The sequence below is a fragment of the Macaca thibetana genome, chromosome 3, assembly GCF_024542745.1.
Source record: "Macaca thibetana thibetana isolate TM-01 chromosome 3, ASM2454274v1, whole genome shotgun sequence".
NCBI classification, from domain to species: domain Eukaryota; kingdom Metazoa; phylum Chordata; class Mammalia; order Primates; family Cercopithecidae; genus Macaca; species Macaca thibetana.
In genome coordinates, this window is record NC_065580.1 from 122,117,784 (window position 1) to 122,137,050 (window position 19,267).

Below are 19,267 nucleotides of genomic sequence, written 5' to 3' on the forward strand. Positions count from 1 at the left end.
AACAACTAGTAAAGTGAGAGATTTTCAAGGCAAGTCAAAGAGAAATAAACATAGAAAGTGGGAGAAGGCAAAGGGGAACATGATAGGCATTTTCACCATCTGAAACAGTATTAGACAGAAAAAGAGGTGAACATTGTTTCATAAGCCCCTCCAGAGCACTCCCTAACCACAGTTCAGAGATTTGTTTGCACAGACTGTACAAGTATTTTACAAAGTAGAGAACAATCAATACTATATTTAAGGTATCACTTTCCTTTCCCGAGGACAAGAGTTTACTTGCTGGTGTGTTTGTTTGCTTGTTTTGACCACTGATGATGATCCTTAGCACTAGAATGGTCCCTGCCCATAGGAGGCAATCAATAAACACATGTTAATGAAAGGATGGATGGAAGAATGCATGAACATGTTTTCTTAAAGAGTGAAACAAGCTATTGTGCTAGGAACTGTGCGTACATCACCTCTGATCTTTTAGTAGAGAGGCTCAAATGTGCAGTCATTTTGGGTACATCATTAATAATCATGGCAATTTTACTCCCAGAAAAGTCTGTTGCACACGTGGTATATGTTAAAGCAGAAAACAGTTTGGGAGAGAGAGCTGCTCCAGTGGGTAGATCTAGGACCAAAAGATTAAAAATAGTGGAAGATAAGCTCTAATTTGTTATAAAGAAGAGCCTTCTAACCATTAAAAAATCTGGGGTTTTTTTTTTTTTTTTTTTTTTTTTTTGGATGTAGAGAGAAAAAAAAGTTAGGCCAGATGGCTGAAAATCAAATATATTAATTTTCATGATAATTAGGTATTAGGTTTTTACAATATAGACTTTTCCTCGAACGATTTCTACTTCCAAAAAGTTGTCCTTGAAGCTGCAGAGGTACTAAAATGTTGGGAGCAGTGGAGTCGGCCAATGATCTCCAAGGCCTCTGGGCTGGACCTGCACTTCAAGCAGTGGATGGCAGGTCAGTGCAGATTGCCTTCAAGTGATCCCTCACTTTAACACTTACATCTTCATTCTCATCTCTGCCTTGTCTACAATCTTAATAGGAAACTTAACAAATGGGAAAGAGTCTAAATAAAGTTAATGTGATCAGAGGAAGGTTCAGTTTAGGACCTTCTCCAATCTGACTAGAGAGAATTCTGGAGGGAGCCATAGTGGGAAAGCTTAGGTCTTCAGAAGGCAGCGCAGATGAGGTTGGAAGTGAGAAGAGGTCAAGGAAGAAATCTAGCAAGGCTGGAAAACACAACAGATTTCCTTCATAAATTTGCTTGGGATTTAATCAGCAAAGAAACCTCAGGTCCCACATACAGCAAGGAATTTCCTAAGTTAGAAGAGATCTTTTGTCCACCTAATGTATATTTTATAAATGAACTTATTCAGGCACCAAAAGTGTAAATATATTTCTCAAGTTTACTGGACAATTATATGGAACCCAAGTCATCTTGTATGTTTGTTTGGTCATTTTACATTATTTCTCTGCGTAGGCTGTTGAATAGTTTCTGATTATGCAGTAGATATTTGAATTACCTTATCTGCCTTGGTCAAATTTCATCAAAATATCCAAAGTAGTAATACTATTTTTTAGAGCCTTCGACATAAACATTTTAGATGTTTGACCTACCCTTTTTGAAATCCATAATCCTCATGACTCTCAGATCCTGAATATATTAGAGAAAAGGAAACATTTATTTATATAAAAATAGGAAAAAAATGAATGAAAATACTAATGACCATATATGGCAACTGTCAATCATAGAATAATGTGAAGTAGTAATTATCTGTTACAGGTTTATCACTGTCATGGCCCATGACTATTTTCTAAGGTCATCAGTGAAATAGTTTTTGAAATTAATGGAACATCCCCAAGTGTGCAGAACATTTGTTTGATCATTTGATTGTTTTATCTCACTTGATTCCCATGTCAGACTATGAGGTGGGTATTGTTATCCCCATATTCCAAAGGAGGCAACCAAGGCTCCCAGAGTATAAGTGACCAGTCCATTGTCACACACACAGACAGCCTGGTGCAAGGATTCCAAGCGTATCTGATGCTAGTCATAATGCACACTTCTCTAGTAATTTGAACTCCTCCCTTGTGAATTGTGGGAGGTTCCCACCATCCTGAGTACCTGCCCATGAAACTGCTGTGAGTGTGAGTGAGCCTGGGAAGTGTTTTACCTGTTTGCTCACAACTTCAGATTAGGAGTCAGCCCCATTCAGAAAAAGCTTTGAGGATCCTTGCATTCAGTCCTGTTTGTCAACATCATGTTCTCTTTCTATGCAAAAAACCAGGAGGTGCTGGGGACCAACTGTTTGGCTTTAAATGCTCAAAGGGAGAGTCATGTCAAAGGAATATGAAAACAAGTGAGAATTCCAGAATTCAGAGACGAACTGACCCCTCGAGTGGGGAGGCATCTTCAATCATTTCTCCTTTGTTCTTCCCACTCATCACCCTGATTCTCTGACTCTGCGCTTTTCCTACTGATCTCCTGTTGGTCGCTCCCTGTCCTCTTGGTCTCTCTCCCTCTCCTACTCTCTTCCTCCTTTTCTCTGAATTACCTTTCCTTTCAGGTGCATTATAGCCATCGCATCCTACTGAGGCAGGTACCTTTTGAGGAGGGTTGGCAATTCATGCTGGATCCTGTCTCTGCTCAGTTTCTGTAGCATTCCAGCTTCCTGCTTCAAGCTCATCTCTGCATGTTAAGTATGGCTTGAACTTTTCCCCTCTTTCAAAATTGTTGTTTCTTCCAAATGCTCATAAGCACTTCTAACCACTTGCAGTATGTTTTGATTTGCCAGCTGTTTCTTCCTGGCACTCATAGAAGGTTCCAGCCATCTGCTTGCCAAGTAGAAAAAGGGAACGTAAAAATATGCTTTTCCTCCAGCAACACACATACTTTAACCTCTATTTCTAACCTTGCCCTCCAATCCAGCCACTCTGAGATGCAGAGCATATCTTTATATATCCTTCTCAAAATGGCAAAACGTAACAGTACTCGGTTCCCACATAAATAAAATAAATTACAAAGAAACCACACTCTGTAGCCATGGGGTGTGTGTGTGTGTGTGTGTGTGTATGTGAAGGCAGGAAGGAACTGAGCAGTTGTTAAGCTGCACAGTAAGAACTGGGAGGGAGAGCAATAGTCTTTACTCTGAGATTTGACATTATTCTCTCAGTCTTTGGGATCTGGTTTGGAATATGGGGAAGAGTTAGAGATGAGCTGTTGGATTTGTAAGCTCTTTTGAGGCCTCCAAATGCTATAAAGGTAGAACCGTGCACCTTGGAGGTCTAGACTTACATAGTAAATTCTTCTGTTGCTTAATCTTTTTGAATCATCACTTGTTTCATCTGTAAAATAAAGATGACACTGTTTATGTCCAATGCTTGCTAAATGAATTCTGGGAGAAAACATTTTTGTAATATTTGACTGATGATATGAAAGATTTTGCAGAGGGTGAGCTCCAGAAAGGCAATTATCTTAAATAAGAAAATATGTTCAGAGAAGATTTTAATGTCATGAAATATTCAATTATACTTAACACAGGTATCTATTCATATTCTTCCGTTTTTATGGAATGCAGAATCTCTTTGAGGAGCATCAGAACATCTCTTCAATTGTTACTCAGAGATGGACCTATCTAATGGGTATTCAGGCCTTCAGCACAGTGGATGCCTCAACCTCAAAATACATCCTGCAGATGACAGTAAATTGCAGTCCTTGTTTGGGTTGGCACTGTCCTTAGACCTGGGCCCTGTGCTGCAGAAGGCCCAGAGCCACCTTTCCACGGCTGTACCCTTGCCCTAGGGGGATGCAGCAGCAATGCCAAGGAGACGCGCTGTCCCCGCCATTCTAGGTCACACTATGGGAATCCAAAACACTGAAGTTTCCTCTTCCAGGACTGTGCAATGTGGTGGGTGTGAACACTCTCATCCAGAGAGCTGAGAGGTGTGGATGGAACTTGGCCATGAGGGCCACTGTGCCCAAAATGTAAATGCATCCCCCTTGTCAGGAACAGGAGAAAGCAAGGTGACACAGTATGGCATGGGTTGGGTGTGCCTACTTGATCTTGCTTCAGAACTCACAGATATTGAGGAGGAAGTCATGGGCCAGGTCACTGTCATCCTTAAATGCACCGTTTTCCTAACTAAAGCTGGTTTTCCTGGTTTCCTTCAGTCCATTCTCTGCATAGAAGCCAGTGATGTTCTAAAAGTAAAATCAGATCAAGTTGCTATCAGCCTAAAATCCACCAGAGTCCTTTGCAATGAGAAGGAAATCCACACACTTCACCACACCTGCAGGGCCCTGTCCACCTGTCTCTCCTCATCCTGTGACTTTCTCCCTGTGCCTTGGACTCGGCCTCCCTGCTCTTCTCTTGCCATCTGTTGCACAAATCTCATTTCTCTCTTGGTCTTTGCACCTGCAGTTCCTCTGCTCTTGCCCCATATCTTCATGTGGCATTTGATTCCAATCTTTTAGCTGTGCTCCTCAGATAGGCCTTCCGCCCTCCTTCCAAATCTTCATTAGTCCTTCTTCTTACCATAATTCATGTTTGGGAAAAACATTTTCAAAGTTATATTGCCTACTGTTACGTTTACATACATATGTCTACCTCCCTCCATTAGAGTGGAGCAGGGACCTTGGGGGCCTTGTGAACATTTTGTCCTCATGGTCTATAGCAGTGTCTGGCTCTCCATGGGCGTTACTTGCATGACTGACTTGAAGGCACTGAAGGACGCTTGACATAAGAGGGATGTCACTGGGATTTCAAGAGAATCAGCTGGGAGTGGTGTTTCATGCCTGTAATCCCCGCACTTTGGGAGGCTGAGGCAGGAGGATCACCTGAGGTCAGGAGTTCAAGACCAGCCTGACCAGAATGGAAAAACCCCATCTTTACTAAAAATACAAAATTAGCTGGGTATGGTGGTGGGCATCTGTAATCCCAGCTACTCGGGAGGCTGAGGCAGGAGAATCGCTTAACCTGGGAGGAGGAGGTTGCAGTGAGCCAAGATCGTGCCACTGTGCTCCAGCCTGGGGGACAAGAACAAAACCCCATCTCAAAAAAGAAAAGAAAAGAAAAAAGAATTGCCACATATGCAGGACGACTCCAGTGCAGCACACCTGGATGTGGGCGGGAGTGAAGGTCTGTGTTTCACCTGAAGGCATTCCTGCCCCCCAACCCCAATTTGCAACCACCGATGCAGCATCCTGGGGGAGAAGCTGTGATGTAAAGATAAGAACCATGTCACTAGGGGCTCAGAAGCACAACAGTGAGCCTGTCTCCCACCCAAGAGTGGGCCAGAAAGGACAGTAGGTCCCACTGCAGCGAGTGCTGTGAAAAGGCAACAACATGAACTAAACCGCTGGCAGCACAGTTGCCGCTCTGGGGAGGCTGACAGTGATGTAGGCAGCAACGGGTGGGCTGTGAGGAGAAATGCAGCAGCAAGAGCTGGGGATGTGGGCATTGCCCTGTTTTATGTGACCCAAAGCTTCTCTCCAGCTTGCGTAGTTTAGAGGAGAAGTTTTGGGGAGAAGTAAAGTTTAGGTTCTAGGGGATATTCTTGTAGCCTATGTAATTATTCTGGAAATATTTAGCTATATCTGAAAGGGAGATTCTGGGGAAAATTTGCAGTCAGTGGGAGTGAGAGGTGAAGGGTGAGATTGGAGCACTTATGTATATGGGTCACGTTTATAATTCCAATGCAAATGAAGCCTCCTATATACTGAGCACCTCTGTAAATAGCTGTGTCTGGGTAAGACTTTCCATGGTCTGCTTTGGAGGAGACTAATCAGTGATCACTTACAGTTAATGTACTCAGTCAATCCAGCCCTCATATGACTCTTACTGCATGGAGGAGTCAGGGTCAGGGTCAGGACCCATAGGCTCAGGGTCCCTAATAATTACAGACTGTTTCATTTCTCTATGTTAGAAATTTTTCAATGTCTTCTCAGACAATGAGGTATTCCCTAAAGGCTACATGTAATTTTAGGCTACTTCAGGGCTCATCAGGAGAGGCTTGTCGAAGCCCCGAAATGAATATGACCAGTTCATGCACTAAGAGTCCTCACCCTTGCGGACTAGTGCCCCATTCCTAGTGGTGGTCTCTGTGGCTGCTAAGTGAATAGCTTAGGTCTTCACAGGATTCACGCACACAGATTCAGAGTCTACGTTGTCTCTGAGCGGTGGTTGTTAGAGTGTACATACTCAGTTCTATTATCGGAGCCACTTTTCCCTTTCTTTCAGCGTGTGCAAGCCAATATTGTCTTCCACAGATTTCTGAGGATAAACACTGTCATCTTAACTTCTGTTGCAGAGGTTCATATGGGAGACTATAATTGAGGCATGAGTGCTAAAAGTGGGTAGACATTTCTCTAGTGCAGCCTTTGCTGAGATTTGCAGAGTAGCTCAGTCTGTTCTGGAAGGAAGACCCAGCATGTAAGTCCTTCTTCAGAGAACACTGAACAGCCAGACCTCTGCAACTTTATCAAGATGAAGGAAATGTTTGGATTGGCTTTCTGGATACCTAGAACATTCTTACCTCTTGATGGTACAGAACTATCTTTAGACATGCCATGGTTCAATTGTGTCCCCCAACGTTCATGTGTTGGAAACTTAATCCCCAAAGCAACATTGTTGAAAGGTGGGATCTTTAAGAGGTGATTAGATCATGACGGCTCTGCTCTTGTGAAATGATTCATGTTGTTATAGCAGAAGTGGGTACCCATTCTTGAGAGAGTGGGTTTATTATGGAAGTGAGTTCAGCCCTCCTGCTCTCTTGCTGTCTCTTGCCCATTCACCTTCTGCCATGGGATGATGCAGCAAGAAGGCCTTGCCAGATGCCGGCACCTTGCTATCGGACTTCCTGGCCTCTAGAATCATAAAAATTAGATTTATTTTATTCGTAAATTATGCAGTTTGTGGTATTCTGTTAAAGCAGTAAAAAACAAACAAAGACAGTACACATGGTTCAGAGATGTATGATATCAACTCAACCACTTAAGAAAATCTGTGTGAACCTTAGAGAAGACCTATATCTCTGTTCAGGGATCAGTGAGAAGGCCCACGTGATTGCTGAGCCTGGGAAATAGTGGGATTCAGCAGACAATAGCTTCCTCTTCTAGTCCTTATCTTCTTGGAACCCTAAGGAGAAAACTGAATTCATGCATGTAAAAATAAAAATAGGAAAGAAGTTTCCACCCAGATCTTCCCTATATATGTAAACAAGTCATTTATTATTTCATTGCAACAGAAGTACTTTTATTTCAGCTTAACTTGAACTACAAGAGTTGGAGTAATTGCTTTGTCATCAGTAATTCATTTTCATTCTTATGTGCTTGAAGTTGCAGCTAAAGTAGAACAGTTACACACACTGAAGCCATGCTTTATAAGATTAATTTCACATATCCTAAAATTCACCAGGCGAAATCATGCACTATTTAATTCCTGCAGCACTTGAATGCTATTTAAGGAGAAAAGAGGAAAATAAATCAGAGAACCTTACCTTTGATTTCAAAGACATCTGAAAGGCTCTGAGCGTGGTGCTTCCTTGAAGCCAGCAAATGACAGAATTTACCTGGAAAGGATAATGGCATGGAGAAGGCAGGTCCCAGCCTCAAACTCTGAGGAAGCAGTTGAAGTGGAATCCATCTTCTTCAAAAGGTAGTCCACGTCTGATAATAGGGCTTTATTTCCAGCTGAAAAGACTGATTGTTTAATTTAAACATTTGAGATGATTATTCTCCATCACTCTTGACTTAGTTTGCTCTTATCAAGCCAAATCTCTGTAATCTTTGCAGAAATTTCATACTGATAATAAGTTCCATAATGACACACTTTATGCTTGTGTCATTAATAATCTGACAGCAACAGACAAAACTGAATTAATACCTGTAAAGAATCAGTTTACTGTGGGTGATTAATGAGCGGATTCAAACTCAAATATTCAAAGCATAACATTTAAAATCACATCATTTGATTCCTATAGAACAGTGAGCTGTTATAAAATAGTATGTTTCTTATTAGGATAATCAGTTAATTATCTAGGTGAGCTTAAGGCCCATGTGTTCTACTGATACATGATTATGACGTGTATTTTGCATGTGGGAGTTTCCACTCTTATTGGAACTCAGCATTGATGCATCTAGGAAGTTTAAGGCTGTAGGAGTCTGGGGTCACACTAGTATGGGGATGAGTTGCACTAAGCAAAGACTTGCCAGGGCAACTGTCTCCTGTTTTAGAATTTTTATCTTGAAACATCCTGTCTCAACTGCAGCCAGGTAGGCTGTGGGTAAGGGTTTGGGGATATGGTTTGTCCTGTTCAGGAGGAGTATTCCCTGACATTGTTTTTGAATGACTGGTGCATGGTGACCACTGGGTAGTTCTTGTTGCTGAGTTCTCTACTGTCAGTGCAGCCCTACTGTCTGGATCAGAATGAGCCCTCCCCACCACCACCCAGCCCACCTGGGGAGGCCACCACTGTGCTCAAATCCCAACCTGCAACATGAACCCTAGGGTTGGGGATGAGGGCGATCACAGGAACCTTTTCCCTCATTTGAAATCATAATCGAGCCAGGGGCAGTGGCTCACGTCTGTAGTCCCAACACTTTGGGAGGCTGAGGCAGGCAGATCACAAGGTCAGGAGATCGAGACCATCCTGGGTAACATGGTGAAACCCCATCTCTACTAAAGATACAAAAAAATTAGCTGGGTGTGGTGGTGTGCACCTGTAGTCCCAGCTACTCAGGAGGCTGAGGTAGGAGAATTGCTTGAATCGAGGAGGTGGAGGTTGCAATGAGCTGAGATCGTGCCACTGCACTCCAGTCTGGTGACAGAGTGAGACTCTGTCTAAAAAAAATAAAATAAAATAAAAATAAAAATAAATAAATTAAACTATAATCGGATTTTCCAGCCTGAACAAGCTTTTCAGTTTCCTTGTCCTATATTTGAAACAGCCAGTGACAGATTTAAGCAGAGCAGTTAGCTCATTTATCTGGTGAGTGTATTTTCCAGATATCACCTTCCTGCCTGCAAGCTTAAATGCAAATACAATGTGTTCTTCTAACCATTAAAAAAAAAAAATTGTGAGCAGAGCTGTATTTATCAGGCAATATGACCATTTTTGTTTTAAAATTTTGCTAAGGTGTACTGACACTCATCTGGGCAATATGAAATCATTCATAGAAGATGAATTTAAATGAGATAATGCATTTTGTAAAGCACTCAGTAAACTTTAAAATGTTACATAATATGAAGTGCTACGATTATAAAGTGAGCATCCAAGCACCTTATTTTACGCATTACTACAGCAAAGTTTGGTGATTTAGAGGGAATTGGTTCTCAATATTCTGTAAGTCAGGAAATCCTGAGGGTGTTTAGAAATGAATAGAGAGAGGGAGAAGTTGCTGACCTCGTGTGATTATATTCTCTTTTGCTCTCTCTCTCTTTCTCTGTTTTTTCATTTCTATAAAATATTACTCTGAATATATTAGTTCATGCATTTACCTAATTTCCTGGCAGACATGCTTTAAGTGCCTATTATGTTTTTGGTACTGTCTCAGGGGATAGGCTGAGATTTGATCGGATAACCTTTGGGAACATTTTGTTTTAGGAAACTGAGAGTCACTGCCTTCCCTGTTGTTTAAGATTTCTGCACTCATAGTCTTCTCTTGGTATCACCTTTCTGTCCGTAACCCCTGGTTCTTTTGAACTCAGTGCATCAATACCCATTATCGAAATCTGCAAAATCAGTGCATGTCAGTACAAGATTATTCTCTAAGTATTTTAATTCTTACCTAAGGTATAAAGGAAATTAATATACAATTTTTACATTAATTGCTGAGAGTAATTTGGGGGTTACCCGTGAACACCCAAAATAACGTCTTTCATTTCAGACAGTTTGTTGACATAAAAATAAAAATAATATTTTGAGGTTATTCTTGTTCACAAAATCAAAGCGGAAGTAATGTATATTTAACCAAGGAAAAAAGAAAAAACAACAGAAAACGGAGATTGTGCCCCAAGCAAAATTACAGCAGAAAATAAAATCAAAATCGAAGGCAATGCTGAGAACAGAAAGTTCCATCAATCAAATTGTGGAAGAAGGAGTCTGCCTGAAAGTCCCACACTGTGGAGCTGATGAGCCCGACTACATGATGCCTTGGAAGAGCAACGAAAAAATGATAAGGAAGTGAGATAAGGATGCTCAGCATCATAATGTCAACTACACACAATTGCAAAAGAGGACAAAAGACAAAAGTAGGCAGGAGAAGTGAAAACTATAGATTCCCTGTGTTTTGAAACAGAAGATAGAAGATCCTATGCTGAAATAGTTATAAACAAAGATAATATAATATTTTGCAAACTTGTTAAAAGTTTATAATAATACACATTAAACAACTGTTTTACCTTCTACTTCCTTATACTTAATAAAAATTTGAGCAGATTTCAATCCTTCAACCAAAAGCAAAAGAGACAATATTAAAAAAAATCATAAAAACATGAGCCCAGTGGGAAAGACAGAAGTTGGGTTTATTATGAGAGATATATTATGTGGATAACCTTTTCAAAATGGCTTCATCTCATTGAGTGTGAACCCATTTCTTCAGCTCTGGGATGCACACCTTTCTCCCATAAGCTGAAAACCATGCTGTAAGGTGTGACAGGTCCAATAACCTTACTCCTGCGATGATAGCCTTCTATATAAGGACGGGCAGCAGTGCATGCCTGGGATGGAAAAATACAGCCAGCTAAGGCTAGGCAGTCTTACTGGTGCTGACAAATTGATTGACGATACTGGAAAGCATCAAATTGTAATAGGCTCAGTCACATTGTTTTCATTGTTATTGTTGGAAATCTGATTTTATTCAGATAGGATGTTGCTGTTGCCTAGTTAGACGTGAAGCACTGGCCTTTCTTACAGGTGAAAGAGGCAGATGGGATGAAAGGCTACATGGAATAGCTTTGTTAGGGGAAGTTCTTTCTATTGTTGTTTTCCTCACAGACTACAAAGGAGACACTTGTACATAAATAAAAATAAGGTGATGGTTAACTTTATATTATTTTAAAAGAAGGACATGAATTAGAGTCAAAGAGAGGGGAGATGATGTATGAAGGGAGGAATCAGTAGTACAGCTAGCTTAGAAAAAGGAAGAGATGAAAGAGGAGAGTGCAGAAGGAGGGAGAAAATTTCAGGAGAATTCTTACAATAATGGAATGAAAAGGATAACACAGGGGTTGTTCCACTAAAAACAGAAGGGAGGTAGAATATATATATTTTTTACCATCTTACCTTCCTTCTATTCCCTGATTCTTTGACTAAGACCTCAAGTAGTATTAGGTATTCTATTTTTTGTGAATTTTTAAAATGACTGGAGTTTGATTACATGCCATTGTAAATAGTGATATTAAATATGTATGCCTACAATAATCATGTTCTTGATAAAATTAAATTTAGCATGGAAAATTAAATATTTGACAATTTCAACTTTAATAGGGGAAGAAATAATGACTCTTTGTCAGAGAAATATATGTCACTGCCATGTACACAATAATAACTTTGACCTGTATCATTTTAGGGACATTAGGTATGCTAATGATCTCCCTTGTACACATATGACTAAAATTTTAAGTATTGTAAAGTTATATAATGCATTGTACAAAAATACAATGGCTGGAGGAGTTTCATTTCAGCATTAGCTTTGTAGAAGAGAGATTAAATGAAAATCCTCTTATTTTTTCTATCTGTGAAAGGTTAAACCCATTTACCGAAGTACACGTTCATTCGCTTAGAAAATAGCTGTAATAACAAAAGAAATGAGATTCCATTTGGTCATTAGCGATGGGTAAACAATGCTTTCAAAGTGATTTTAATCCTCTTCATGTGCCTGTGATGTCTTTAGATGAGGCTTAAAATCATGACCTTTTCAGAGTGTTGCATAACCCTCAATCTTTTCTATAGTCCACTGAGTGATCTATTGAAATTCATTTCCAGCAGTTTGGCTACTTCTTATTCATTAAAAAACTGACTTTTGAGCACCAAGACTGAGTATCTGGGGTTTAAAGAGTAACGAGATTTATCTCTGCAAGTTGATGGCGTCTTTGAAATTTCAGAGCATGGAGGCCAAATGCTGGACTCTTCAGCTTCCAGGGACTGCTTTCACTTTTAGAGGCTGCCGGAAGGTCTCTGCTGTGTGGCCTCCTCCTCTCACAGTCTGGCGGCTAGCTTTCTTCTAAGGCCAGTGGGAGAGCAGCTTTCTGTCCTTTCACGTGTTTTGAAATGGCTCCCTAATAAAGTCAGGCCCAACCAGAAAAATCTCCTTTCCATGAATTCAACGTTAGTATCCCAACCATGGGAGTGAAATTGCATCATGTTCACTTGCTTTGCCCACATTCAAGGGGCGGCAATTATGGTGATGAACACCAGGGGGCGGCATCTTGGGGATTCTAAGTTAGAGTCTTGCCCACCACTGGCTGATTATGCTGGTCTGTCTACAACTCTAAATTCCCTAGATACCGAGAAGAATTTAATAGTGCAAAAGATAAGGTAGTCTTACAGCTTGACAGGATAGCTCTATGCTTACTTCTGGGATGCCTGGACATCTGATCCTGACCCTTGTCCAAAATAGAAATGAGATGGGCTCACTAGTGAGCTATAATATGCTGTTTACAGTTTGAAATTTCCCTGGAGACACCCTAGCTTACATCTCTCTATATTTTTTACAAATACTTCCATTTATGGGTGGTTTATTCGGGACGCGCCAGGTTACCCAGACTGACCCTGCTGCAAAACCAGTGGAATGAAGATCTTATGGGACCTTTTGCCTGGAATTCCCTGAAACCACATGTATCTTGATGGTTCCTAAGCTGAAGACGAAACTCATCTGGAATGACCAACCGTCCTGGGTTACCTGGACTCAAGAGATTCCTAGAACACGGAACTTCAAGTGCTAAGACAGGGAACCCCCAGGAGGCAGAGGAGGTGGTCACCCCAAGGTGCGTTCTGTGGCACTGAGAAAGGACGCTGGGTTTGGGGGGTGCTTGTAGTGCTTTTAGAAACACAATGCTTGCCTGAGGATTTTCCTCTAACCATGCTGTATCCCTTATTATTTTTGAAGCTTTACGTGAGTTCGTCCTGTGAAGTCTTGGGAGCCCCTTGAATTATCCTATTCTACATAATGGATACAGTGTTAGGGGTTTTTTAAAAAAATGAATGCTCTCAGGAAGAGTAGGAAAGGTTGGGTAAGAATTGTGTGTGGTTAGAGGCTTATTGCCACGCCCTGTGAAAGCTGCTGTTCTTCATCCTCACTCAAGAACACTGTCAACACCAAGAGGCTTTGCCATCTGTGGCACTGACCCAGGAGTGGAGTGTAAGGGCCATAGAGGTGACTCTACAGGTAATAATTACCAAAAACATTCAAATCTGAAAATTATTCCTGTGTCATACTTTTATCCACAGAACTTTTTCCCACTAATTGAAATAAGGAAACTACTCAAGAAAGGAAATACACTATTCTGCCCTGGGTCTAGCATTTCAGCTTTGTACCACACTTATACTTTTATGACTCTAATCACATAACATTGATATTACCATCACCTACTGTTTTTATATTATTTTATAGTTGATAGTGTACATTTTTATCAATTGATTTTCACAGTAACCATATGAGGTAAATGGGGGCAATTTCTGTGTTGCAAAATGAGGGAATGGAGTTTCAGAGATGATAATTGTGCCACATATGCAATGGGCAAGGACGGGAACAGAATCCAAAATTTTGACTTTTGTTTGGTGGCTTTTTAAGAAATAATGAAGTCTTATGTAGGAAAGTATAATTTTCATGGTATTACCATATTTCTTACTACATACTTTGAATTCATTATCCAAATGGATCTTGGCACAAATTCTGCAACTTTGGCTGAGAGGAAGAAAGATTCCCATTTATTGCTTACCTACCATGTGCCATGCCCATTTTTTGTAAACTGCGCAGAGCATCTTACTTCAATATCACAAATTTGAAATCAAGATGAAAGTCCTGTCCAAATTTTATAGATAACTTTACTGGGGTTAGAGAAGTTTAGTAACTTTTTCAGTCTCTCACAGGTTGTAAAGTCACTTCCTTTTGTTCCCAAAGACAAACTCTTTTAAAAATAGTTTTCTAAAACCATAACACTGGGCAGTTTGAAGGGACTTGAAAGCCTGGCTGATAAAAATATGGACCATAATCAGCATCTAGTTGAAATATGTGTTGGATGTAATTTTTCCCCAGGATGTTTCTATTATTTTGGGGGCCACTTTATTTGTTTAAAGTTTGTCCTCACAATTTAAGTGTCTTTTTTACTCACATAAATTGGTTTAACTTTTACTCTGTAGATTCCCCTACAGAGATTGTAAATACAAGTACTTGTAATTATTTTGTGTTTCTTCAACTGCCATATATGACTTGGTTTCAGAACTATTCCCTATTGGTACAGTGTCCTGCTAATCTAGTCCAGCATGTCAAAGTACCTCCTGCCACATGGCACACACACCTTCATGCAGCCTTCCTGATATGTCCTGGGAGGTCAGACCTGAGAAAATCTCCGATGTGAACCCTCATTTTCTGTAATTTTGAAAGATATTGGAACTGGAGACTCCCCAGCACGTGGTAGGTCTTTGCAATCCTGTGTTGTGTGGAAGTTAAAGACACCAATATCAACTCATTGGTTAATATAAATGGATAGATAAATAGAGGTATAGTTATGTTTTTTTCTTGTAAATTTGTTTGAGTTCTTTGTAGGTTTTGGATATTGCCCTTTGTCAGATGAGTAGATTGCAAAAATTTTCTCTCATTCTTTAGGTTGCCTGTTCACCCTTATGGTAGTTTCTTTTGCTGTGCAGAAGCTCTTTAGTTTAATTAGATCCCATTTGTCAATTTTGGCTTCTGTTGCCATTGCTTTTGGTGTTTTAGACATGAAGTCCTTGCCCATGCCTATGTCCTGAATGGTATTGCCTAGGTTTTCTTCTAGGGTTTTTATGGTTTTAGGTCTAACATTTAAGTCGCTAATCCATCTCGAATTAATTTTTGAATAAGGTGTAAGGAAGAGATCCAGTTTCAGCTTTCTACATATGGCTAGCCAGTTTTCCCAACACCATTTATTAAATAGGGAATCCTTTCCCCATTTCTTGTTTTCATCAGGTTTGTCAAAGATCAGATGGTTGTAGATGTGTGGTATTATTTCTCAGGGCTCTGTTCTGTTCCATTGGTCTATATCTCTGGTTTGGTACCAGTACCATGCTGTTTTGGTTACTGTAGCCTTGTAGTATAGTTTGAAGTCAGGTAGCATGATGCCTCCAGCTTTGTTCTTTTGGGTCTTTTTTGGTTCCATATGAACTTTAAAGCAGTTTTTTCCAATTCTGTGAAGAAACTCATTGGTAGCTTAATAGGGATGGCATTGAATCTATAAATAACCTTGGGCAGTATGGCCATTTTCACGATATTGATTCTTCCTATCCATGAGCATGGAATGTTCTTCCATTTGTTTGTGTCCTCTTTTATTTCATTGAGCAGTGGTTTGTAGTTCTCCTTGAAGAGGTCCTTCACATCCCTTGCAAGTTGGATTCCTAGGTATTTTATTCTCTTTGAAGCAATTGTGAATGGGAATTCACTCATGATTTGACTCTCTTTTTGTCTGTTATTGGTGTATAAGAATGCTTGTGATTTTTGCGCATTGATTTTGTATCCTGAGACTTTCCTGAAGTTGCTTATCAGCTTAAGGAGATTTTGGGCTGAGACGATGGGGTTTTCTAAATATACAACCATGTCATCTGCAAACAGGGACAATTTGACTTCCTCTTTTCCTAATTGAATACCCTTTATTTCTTTCACCTGCCTGATTGCCCTGGCAAGAACTTCCAACACTATGTTGAATAGGAGTGGTGAGAGAGGGCATCCCTGTCTTGTGCTGGTTTTCAAAGAGAATGCTTCCAGTTTTTGCCCATTCAGTATGATATTGGCTGTGGTTTTGTCATAAATAGCCCTTATTATTTTGAGATACGTTCCACCAATACCGAATTTATTGAGAGTTTTTAGCATGAAGGGCTGTTGAATTTTGTCAAAGGCCTTTTCTGCATCTATTGAGATAATCATGTGGTTTTTGTCTTTGGTTCTGATAGGTATAGAAATAGTGAGATAGAGATGAGGCAAAGAAAAATATAAAGAGAATTAGAGACAGAGATAGAGAGAGGTCCTTGAGCTGTCTGGGACAGTATTTCACACCAGTTTGTCATTTTGGTTCTGCCTTTAGTCCCACATCCCTGATAGGAGAGCCTTCCAAGAAAGAGAAACTCCATTTCTGGTATCAAAGAAGTAATCATGGTTCAATAGACTTTCTTCTGACAAATTAGGAAAACAACTTAGCAATTATAAGGACAATAAAAAAAAAAAAGGGCCTTAAGAAATGTATGTGTTTTACAACTTTATACTGAATTCTACTTTAGTATAAAAACATATACCTGAACTGAAGGTCACAGTAAAAGCAGCTGCTTTTCAAGAGTGTATGTTGTGAATGAAATCGCTCAGAGTGTTTCACAGAGTAATACTCATGAAGTAAGTCTGATGAAATTCCTATTCAATCTTACTACTAAGAGGAGCTTTAGCTCTTCTAAATTTGCCTATATTTTAACTTATGGTCATCCTTAATTGTTATACTAAATTTATTTATTTATCTGTTGCTAGAAAGGTTAGGGACAAATTTGAGGCTCTGATGTCACAAATATGTGAGTGGGGATTGCAGGCACGTTAGTCTAATTCATGGCTCTGTCAATATCCTCATCCTTGTCTTCCTATTTTTGTTTGGTTAACTCTTCAGTTAAGCTCAGTGACTGCATTTTGGTAGCCATGTCGGAGCAGAGGACTTCTTGCTTCATCTAGTTTGTCTTCCCTGGTCAGCGTACCAGGGCTTCTCCTTCTGGTTTCTTAATTCCTAACCAATTGAACCTGAAACCTTCAGAGAACCACCCTTGGACAACTGCAGTGATTCAGCCGCAGACACTCAGAGTATCACTTCCTCCGAAACCCACATCTACTTGACTTTGTCCTCATCTCTGCCCTACTCCCTCTAGCCTTCCTGGAACACATCCTGAATAACTAGTATGGACAATGCCCTTAACTCAAGCCATGCTTCTGGAGAACCTGAACTAAGACATTATTTACAATGATAAATAGGATACAATTTTATACATAGAATATAATTTCTATGTCTCATTTCTTAGTATTTGGAAATGTCCACAATGATTGGTTGGAATGGGAAGGAAAATGGCAGACTAGAAAGAGTGTAAGGTGAGTCACTTTTCTGAGTAGTCTTTCTTGAGTAGTTGACATTTGGAGACATATTAATGTTTCATTTTACACATGCATACACACACACACACACACGCACAATCAACAGGGATGGGGAAAAATACCAACCTAAAACAGAAACAAATATACTCACTTTATTTTAAACAGACAACATTAACCACACGGGGGGAGAAGCAACAACTAATCCAAGCAACATTTGTACACAGTATTGGGATTCTATATTCTCAGCCTAAAACAAAGAGAAAAATGGCAAATCTAAAATTACTATTCGTGAATTCTAATACTGAACAAATAAGAAGTAAATGCATTGTGGATAATGGGAAACAGGTTTCTCACTGTCAAAGGTGAAAGTTATAAATAAGGAAAGGCTAAAATGAATCCTGTAATGTTGTAATAAAGTCAAAGGCACCAAGAACTCACAGTTTTATATAAATAGATAAGTAGATATGGATATAGATTCAGGTATAGTTAAATATATATAGGCAGATATATATCGTCATATATAGGTACAGATATATTTATATAGATCAATGGATATGCATATATATAATGACATCTAGTTTTAATGATATATCTATGTGTGAATATATATGGCTGTAACTGTCTATATCTATCTAAACTATCTCCATCTCTCTAAGTGAATATATATATATATATTTTTAGCTCTGTCCTCTAAGAAAGCCTAGGAGAATGACATCCTAGTAACAATTAGCAAACTAAATGCTCATCTTCACCCAAAGAAACCACGGTTCTTTAGAAAGATGGCTGGTGTCGGCACTGGGGTAATGAAGTAGAGGATGAGTGTGCAACATCTCTTTGTGCCAGAAAGTAAGGGAGATGCTTAGGGAATAAAGGAACATGACAATACACATCCCCCGCACCCTTCCACATATAATCCACCCCAAAGAGAGATTTAAAGGGCTCCCACTGGACAATGTTGGGGCAATTTGCATATCAAAATCAAATAATTTTAATTGGGTATTACCTGTTAAACAACATAAGAATCCATGAGTGCACACTTCTATCAGAAAATAAGAAGGTAAGAAAAATAAGAAAATAAGAAAAATAAGGTCGGGTACGGTGGCTCATGCCTGTAATCCCAGCATTTTGGGAGGCCGAGGCAGGTAGAGCATGAGGTCAAGAGATTGAGGCCACCCTGGCCAACATGGTGAAAACCTGTTTCTACTGAAAATACAAAAATTAGTGAGGTGTGGTGGGGTGTGCCTATAATCCCAGCTACTTGGGAGGCTGAGGCCAGATAATCACTTGAACCCGGGAGACAGGGGTTGGAGTGAGCTGAGATGGTGCCACTACACTCCAGCCTGGTGACAGAGTAAGACTCAAAAAAAAAAAGAGGAAGAAGAAGAAGAAGAAAAAGAAAGTAAGAGAAAAATAAACAAATGATGGGGGCGTTTTCTTACATTGGCATCCTAACTAATATTCAGAGGAAGATTCACAGAATTAGGAAATTACGAACAGTAACTATTGTAGTAGTAGTTGTTTCAGGCAAGGAATGGCAGTGGTTGCTAAAACTAGTGGGAGAAGATTTGATGATTGACAGGATGTATGTTTACATATCTTCAAAATATCTACACAAGGGATACTTTTATATTGCAAAATAAAATATAGTAATTTTACAGTGTAGGAATATGGCAGGCACAAATTTATTCAAGTAGTTGACATCACCAGTATTGGGATAAATTGATATTCTGTGTCTTTTGATATGAGGTAATGAAAAAAATATAGCACCAATTCTAGGGTATTTCTGACAAGAATAAATGATGTTTATTTAATACTGAAGAAACACTAGACAAATTCAAATTTAATAACATTTGAAAAAATAACTTCCCTGTGTCATTAAAAAGTCGAGGTCATTAAAAATAAAGTAAAAGTAAAGTAATATTCCAGATTAAAGGAAAGAAAAACAATAAGTGAATGCAA

At 39.6% G+C, this 19,267-nt stretch overlaps 1 protein-coding gene across 19 annotated transcripts in view; it reads right to left on the minus strand.

Moving 5' to 3' along the window:
• The window catches only part of LOC126951481 (calmodulin-1-like), a 1,062,071-nt gene that overhangs the window by 39,377 nt on the left and 1,003,427 nt on the right, over positions 1 to 19,267 (minus strand). The window contains exon 1 of one of the 19 annotated variants that reach the window (XM_050785621.1): positions 18,197 to 18,202. The exons of the other annotated variants lie outside the window; for them this stretch is intronic. The gene's annotated coding sequence lies outside the window, so the exon portion shown is untranslated. Of the gene's footprint in view, positions 1 to 18,196; positions 18,203 to 19,267 lie in introns of those variants that run through there. 19 annotated transcript variants of the gene reach the window in all.